At 48.1% G+C, this 8,135-nt stretch overlaps 1 pseudogene; it reads left to right on the forward strand.

Annotated features, from left to right (window-relative positions):
* Positions 1-7,626, forward strand: part of LOC135519693 (purine nucleoside phosphorylase-like) — a 32,431-nt pseudogene extending 24,805 nt beyond the window's left edge.
* Positions 7,627-8,135: the final 509 nt, after the last annotated feature.

Consider the following 8,135-nt stretch of genomic DNA (forward strand, 5'->3'; position numbering starts at 1 on the left):
ACTATACTACGTTCTTTTTGTTCCATTGTCAACGTTGGAAGAGGATTTATGCCATTCCTGTTTTTCATTAAAGAACTCTGTTTTCTGTTAAAACCGCTTTTGGGTCTTCACTCAAGTACATAACAGAAGAATCAGACCAAGAATGGACCCAGCGGCTCCGGACCCTTTTCACTCCGCCGTCGAGATCCAGGGAGCGATGCTAGGCAGACACGAGGAGGAATTGTCTGCTGCTCGACATGCCGTTGAGACCCTGGCCGTCAAGTCTCCGACCTCACAAGACAGGTTCACCAACTCCACCTCGATCCACCGCCCACTTCCAGGGTTTCCGAGTCTCCGGAGCCCAGGATCAACAACCCGCCCTGTTACTCTGGGGAGCCCACTGAGTGCCGCTCATTCCTCACTCAGTGTGATGTGGTGTTCTCTCTCCAGCCCAACACTTACTCCAGGAGCGCAGCCCGCATCGCCTACGTCATTTCTCTCCTTACCGGACGGGCGCGTGAGTGGGGCACGGCAATCTGGGAGGCGAGGGCTGAGTGTATTAACCAGTTTCAGGACTTTAAGGAGGAGATGATACGGGTTTTTGACCGTTCTGTTTTTTGGGGAGGAGGCTTCCAGGGCCCTGTCTTCCCTATGTCAGGGGAATCGATCCATAACGGATTATTCTATTGAGTTTCGCACTCTCGCTGCCTCTAGTGACTGGAACGAGCCGGCTTTGCTCGCTCGTTTTCTGGAGGGTCTCCTCGTCGAGGTTAAGGATGAGATCCTCTCCCGGGAGGTTCCTTCCAGTCTGGACTCCTTAATAGCCCTCGCTATTCGCATAGAGCGACGGTTTGATCTTCGTCGCCGAGCTCGTGGAAAGGAGCTCGCGTTCTCCGTTGCTCCCCTCTCCACATCACTGCCACCTGCCGCATCACTGCCACCCTCCTCCGCCGGCTCGGATGCTGAGCCTATGCAGCTGGGGGTATCCGCATCTCGGCCAAGGAGAAGGAACGGAGAATCACCAATCGCCTCTGTCTCTACTGCGGCTCCGCTGGTCATTTTGTCACCTCATGTCCAGTAAAAGCCAGAGCTCATCAGTAAGGGGAGGGCTACTGGTGAGCGCAACTACTCAGGCCTCTCCTTCTGGATCACGCACTACCTTTCCGGTCCATCTCCGCTGGCCCGGTTCATCTGCTTCCTGCAGTGCCTTGATAGACTCTGGGGCGGAGGGCTGTTTTATGGACGAGACCTGGGCTCGGGAACATGACATTCCTCTCAGACAGTTAGGGAGCCCACGGCCTTGTTCGCTTTAGATGGTAGTTCTCTCCGCAAGATTCAGCGTGAGACGCTGCCTTTAACCCTCACTGTCTCTGGTAATCATAGCGAAACCATTTCTTTTTTAATTTTTCGTTCACCTTTTACACCTGTTGTTTTGGGTCATCCCTGGCTAGTGCGCCATAACCCTTCTATTAATTGGTCTAGTAATACTATCCTATCCTGGAATGTTTCTTGTCATGTGACCTGTTTAATGTCTGCTATCCCTCCTGTTTCCTCTGTCTCTTCTTCACAGGAGGAGCCTGGCGATTTGACAGGGGTGCCGGAGGAGTATCACGATCTGCGCACGGTGTTCAGTCGTTCCAAGGCCACTTCTCTCCTCCACACCGGTCGTATGACTGTAGTATTGATCTCCTTCCGGGAACTACTCCCCCGGGGTAGATTATACTCTCTGTCGGCTCCCGAACGTAAGGCTCTCGAGGATTATTTGTCGGTTTCGCTCGACGCCGGTACCATAGTCTCCTCCTCCTCTCCCGCCGGAGCGGGGTTTTTTTGTTCAGAAGAAGGACGGGTCCCTGCGCCCATGCGTGGATTATCGAGGGCTGAATGACATAACAGTTAAGAATCGTTATCCGCTTCCTCTTATGTCTTCAGCCTTCGAGATCCTGCAGGGAGCCAGGTTTTTCACCAAATTGGACCTTCGTAACGCCTACCATCTCGTGCGCATCAGGGAGGGGACGAGTGGAAGACGGCGTTTAACACTCCGTTAGGGCACTTTGAATACCGGGTTCTTCCTTTCGGCCTCGTTAACGCTCCAGCTGTCTTTCAGGCACTAGTTAACGACGTCCTGAGAGACATGCTGAACATTTTTGTTTTCGTTTACATGGACGATATCCTGATTTTTTCACCGTCTCTCGATTCATGTTCAGCACGTGCGACGCGTCCTCCAGCGCCTTTTGGAGAACTGTCTTTATGTGAAGGCTGAGAAGTGCACTTTTCATGCCGCCTCTGTCCCTTTTCTCGGTTCCGTTATTTCCGCTGAGGGCATTAAGATGGATCCCGCTAAGGTCCAGGCTGTCATTGATTGGCCCGTTCCTAAGTCACGCGTCGAGCTGCAGCGCTTTCTGGGCTTCGCTAATTTCTATCGTCGTTTCATCCGTAATTTCGGTCAGGTGGCAGCTCCCCTCACAGCCCTTACTTCTGTTAAGACGTGCTTTAAGTGGTCCGTTTCCGCCCAGGGAGCTTTTGATCTTCTTAAGAATCGTTTTACATCCGCACCTATTCTTGTTACACCTGACATCTCTAGACAGTTTGTTGTTGAGGTTGACGCGTCAGAGGTGGGCGTGGGAGCCATTCTTTCTCAGCGCTCTCTCTCTGACGGCAAGGTCCATCCTTGCGCGTTTTTCTCTCATCGCTTATCGCCGTCAGAACGTAACTATGATGTTGGTAATCGCGAACTGCTCGCCATCCGCTTAGCCCTAGGCGAATGGCGACAGTGGTTGGAGGGGCGACCGTTCCTTTTGTCGTTTGGACTGACCATAGGAACCTTGAGTACATCCGTTCAGCCAAACGACTTAATGCGCGTCAGGCTCGTTGGGCTCTGTTTTTCGCTCGTTTCGAGTTTGTTATTTCTTATCGTCCGGGCTCAAAAACACCAAGCCTGATGCTTTATCTCGTCTCTTCAGTTCTTCTGAGGTCTCCACCGACCCCGAGGGATTCTCCCTGAAGGGCGTGTTGTCGGGTTGACTGTCTGGGGAATTGAGAGGCAGGTAAAGCAAGCACTCGCTCACACTCCGTCGCCGCGAGCTTGTCCTAGGAACCTTCTGTTCGTTCCCGTTCCTACTCGTCCGGCCGTTCTTCAGTGGGCCCACTCTGCCAAGTTAGCCGGCCACCCCGGCGTTCGGGGTACGCTCGCTTCCATTCGCCAGCGTTTCTGGTGGCCCACTCGGGAACGTGACGCGCGTCGATTTGTCGCCGCTTGTTCGGTCTGCGCGCAGACTAAATCTGGGAACTCTCCTCCTGCCGGCCGTCTCAGACCGCTTCCCATTCCCTCTCGACCGTGGTCTCACATCGCTTTAGATTTCATCACCGGACTGCCTTCATCAGCGGGGAAGACAGTTATTCTTACGGTTGTCGATAGATTCTCTAAGGCGGCTCATTTCATTCCTCTCGCTAAGCTCCCTTCTGCTAAGGAGACGGCTCAGATCATTATCGAGAATGTTTTCCGAATTCATGGCCTTCCGTCTGACGTCGTTTCCGACAGAGGCCCGCAGTTCACGTCTCAATTTTGGAGGGAGTTTTGCCGTTTGATTGGGGCTTCCGTCAGTCTCTCGTCCGGCTTTCATCCCCAGTCTAACGGTCAAGCCGAACGGGCCAATCAGACTGTTGGTCGCATTTTACGCAGTCTTTCTTTTCGTAACCCTGCGTCTTGGTCAGAACAGCTCCCCTGGGCAGAGTACGCCCACAACTCGCTTCCCTCGTCTGCTACCGGTCTATCTCCTTTTCAGAGTAGCCTCGGGTACCAGCCTCCGCTGTTCTCATCTCAGCTCGCCGAGTCCTGCGTCCCCTCCGCTCAGGCTTTTGTCCAGCGTTGCGAGCGCACCTGGAAGGGGGTCAGGTCGGCACTTTGCCGTAATAGGGCGCAGACTGTGAGGGCCGCTAATAAGCGTAGGACCAAGAGTCCTAGATATTGTTGCGGTCAGAGAGTATGGCTCTCCACTCAGAACCTTCCCCTTAAGACAGCTTCTCGCAAGTTGGCCCCGCGGTTCATTGGTCCGTTCCGTATTTCCCAGGTCATTAATCCTGTCGCAGTGCGACTTCTTCTCCGCGCTATCTTCGTCGCGTTCACCCGGTCTTCCATGTCTCCTGTGTTAAGCCCGTTCTTCGCCCCCCGCTCGTCCCTCCCCCCATCCTTGTCGAGGCGCACCCATCTACAGGGTTCGTAAGATTTTGGACATGCGCCCTCGGGGCCGTGGTCATCAGTACCTAGTGGATTGGGAGGGGTACGGTCCTGAGGAGAGGAGTTGGGTTCCCTCTCGGGACGTGCTGGACCGTTCGCTGATCGATGATTTCCTCCGTTGCCGCCAGGTTTCCTCTCGAGTGCGCCAGGAGGCGCTCGGTGAGTGGGGGGGGTACTGTCATGTCTTGTTATGTCTGTTCCTGTCCTTTCTCTTCACTCTGTCTCTCTCTGCTGGTCTTTTTAGGTTACCTTCTCTGTCTCTCATTCTTCAGCTGTTCTACATCTCCCCTAACTAGCTCATTCACTCTTTCACACCTGTTCTCTCTTCCCCCTCTGATTAGGTCTCTATTTCTCTCTCTGTTCCTGCTACTTTCAGTGTCTGATTCTTGTTTGTGTTTTTGATGCCAGAAGCAAGCTGTCGTCTCGTTTGCTTCCACCTTGTCCTATCCTGTCGGAGTCTGCCTGGCAGGTGCATCCTGCACTATACTACGTTCTTTTTGTTCCATTGTCAACGTTGGAAGAGGATTTATGCCATTCCTGTTTTTCATTAAAGAACTCTGTTTTCTGTTAAAACCGCTTTTGGGTCTTCACTCAAGTACATAACATTAACGGACCTCTGAGACTATCACAGTGCTGGTGCATTTATACGGAGACTTGATTACACACAGGTGGATTGTATTTATCATCATTAGTCATTTAGGTCAACATTGGATCATTCAGAGATCCTCACTGAACTTCTGGAGAGAGTTTGCTGCACTGAAAGTAAAGGGGCTGAATAATTTTGCACGCCCAATTTTTCAGTTTTTGATTTGTTAAAAAAGTTTGAAATATCCAATAAATGTCATTCCACTTCATGATTGTGTCCCACTTGTTGTTGATTCTTCACAAAAAAAATACAGTTTTATATCTTTATGTTTGAAGCCTGAAATGTGGCAAAAGGTTGCAAAGTTCAAGGGGGCTGAAAACTTTCGCAAGGCACTGTACATATATAAATAAACATACAGTAGATATAGATCATAGACAGACTTTTAGTGTGTTTATTTGTGTCTGTGTGTGTTCGTCAGTGCATGCGTGTGAATAGTGGGGCGGCAGGTAGACTAGGGGATAAGAGAGTTGGGCCAGTAACTGAAAGACAGCTGGTTCGAGTACCCGAGCCGATAAGCTGAAAAATCTGCCGACGTGCCCTTAAGCAAGGCAATTCATCCTAATTGCTCCTGTAAATTGTTCTGAATAAGAGTGTCTGCTAAATAACTCAAATGTAGTGCACTTGTGTGTGTAAAAATGGGGTAAACCAAGGTTAAACCTACTCAGGGTCAGGCTCAAAGTAAACATGGAAATAATCACATTGGATATTCAGGAGTTCTGACCTTGTACATTGGCTAGTAATAGAGGAGACAGTAGAAGAAAAGTAGCCCTCCCCTGAGACAGTGCTCAGCTTGAAGAGACAATCATCGCTCATTGTGTACAATAGACAAGACCAGGGTGGCTGATTCTGGTCATGCAGGGCCTCTGTTGTTACAGTCAGTCCAGGGCCCATATCCACAAAGTGTAGGATTGTGATCTAGGATCAGTTTAGACCTTTTTCATCACAAATAACAAGATTATATGGCCAGGTGGCTTTGTGTATACGGCTGAACTAATACATCTGATTGATCTAATCTTTGTTGTGAGAGGAAACTAAAATACATATCTCCACCTTATTTCTGAGTATTTAAATTTGTATGCAGAGCAATACTGTACAATATTGGAGCAGTATGGTTGACTATTTAGTCCTGGGACCTGCTTAGCTGAGTGTACTATGAAGTAGCTAATACACTATTAGTAAACTAATCATAATATGAATCTCCTGTCATCCTTAAGACATCATTAAGATACATCAGTGGCTTTTCACACCCTGTTCATTTAGAAACTCTGTTACAAACTCCCCACAGAAATCATTCATGCTAACCTGGCAGGCCAAAACAAGGCCGGGGGGGACAAGGCTTTCAATCTAAATCTTCCCTTTCGATTGTCATCCTCTCATGAGAATGAATAGTGCCAGGTTCCTCCTTGCCTTCCAGTCATTACCAAGGAATACAAATGTTCTCCAGTATTACAAAAGACCCCATTAAAATCGGCAACATGAATAATTAGCAAATTATTGTAATTACACCAGAACTATTACCTTAAAATCCAAAGGGAAAGTGAATTTATTAACAGGCTAATGTGGCAATCATTCCTTGTCCATAAACCCCTTACAGGGTATTTTGTTGTTTAGGGGGGTGCACTTCCTAAAAGTAGGATGGTGCTGTTCCTAACAGCAGGAACAGTACTATCTAGTGGTCAAAACCTGGTAATATCAGTATGTAGAATGGGACATGTCCTAACATGCTGACCAGACCGGACACGTCGCACGTGCGAGCGTCGCAAAATAAATGTAGAAATCCATGTTATTCAATTATTGCACCCACACTGCTTGCGTGCGCTAACATGCAAAGGGCTAAAATAGAACTCCTTTCTATTTCTGGCGCAGTTCACGCTGAAAGTCCTGCCTCTCCCATCTCCTCATTGATTTATAGAAGCAGGTACCCACGTGCCATCTCCTCATTGGTTATACCCACGTGGCTGATTGAAAGACGAAATGTTTTGCCGGTAGTCGTGGTAATACTATGAAAGTTTAGATGCCAATCACCATATAAGTTCAAAGATGAAAAAGCCTGGAAGGAGGAGAGATGACTAGAAGCGATTCGGTTAGCCATTTTATGTGTGGATTAATTGGCGGAGTAGAGGAGCTAGTGCATTTTAGGTAAAATAACAACTAAATGTTTATATCCCAGGACAAATTAGCTAGCAACAGCAAGCTAGCTAAATAGGATGAATTAGCTAGCAAGTGCAAGCTAACTAGCTAAATTGCCATACATGTGTAATGTTTTTCGACCTGTCCCCAAGTTAATGTCATTGGTTCAGAGTTTGTTTTGATATTATAACCTGTGTGTCGTGATCGAGTTTGGTGTGGGGGGGAAAAACAACAAATTCACAAAGAATACATTACATTGACTAATTGACTCATCACAATTTTGTTATTATTTTGTTGTGCACTCGATTCAACCTCATTTCAAATTAGTTGTGAAATTTTCCAGTTCAACGTTAAAAGGGGACTCCACAAGGAGTTTGTCACGTTCTGATCTTAGTGTCCTTATTTATGTCTTTTTGTTAGTTTGGTCAGGGCGTGAGTTGGGGTGGGTAGTCTATGTTCTTTTTTCTATGTAGTATTTATGTGTTTGGCCTGGTATGGTTCTCAATCAGAGGCAGGTGTCGTTTGTTGTCTCTGATTGAGAATCATACTTAGATAGCCTGTTTTCCCCATTTTAGTTGTGGGTGATTGTTTTCTGTGTCTGTGTTTTCTCCATACAGAACTGTTTCGTGTTCAGTGATTTTCCATTAAAAATGACGTACACTTACCACGCTGCACATTGGTCCGATCTCTCATACTCCTCGCCAGAGGAGGACGAATTTCGTTACAGAGACATAATCATACAGGGGCTCCTGAGTGGTGCAGCAGTCTAAGGCACTGCATCTCAGTGCGAGAGGAGTCACTACAGACCCTGAATTGATTCCAGGCTGTATCACAACCGGCCGTGATTGGGAGTCCCATAGGGTGCCGCACAATTGGCCCAGTGTCGTCCAGGTTAGGGTTTGGCTGGGGTAGGCCGTCATGGTAAATAAGAATTTGTTCTTAACTGACTTGCCAAGTTTAAAAAAATAAACAATGGGGACTTTCTGTTTACAGACATCAACAAAATACATTCAGATCAATAAAATTTATCAAATAGGCTCTTCCTAATTTGTGCCAGAGAAGGCAGAGCCTAAAAAGCCAACTTAAACCAAACGTCTGTCTGTTAGTTAGGTATCTATAGCCATCCCATTTAGGCAGGGATTCAAT

The sequence above is a fragment of the Oncorhynchus masou genome, chromosome 29 (genome assembly GCF_036934945.1).
Source record: "Oncorhynchus masou masou isolate Uvic2021 chromosome 29, UVic_Omas_1.1, whole genome shotgun sequence".
NCBI lineage: Eukaryota > Metazoa > Chordata > Actinopteri > Salmoniformes > Salmonidae > Oncorhynchus > Oncorhynchus masou.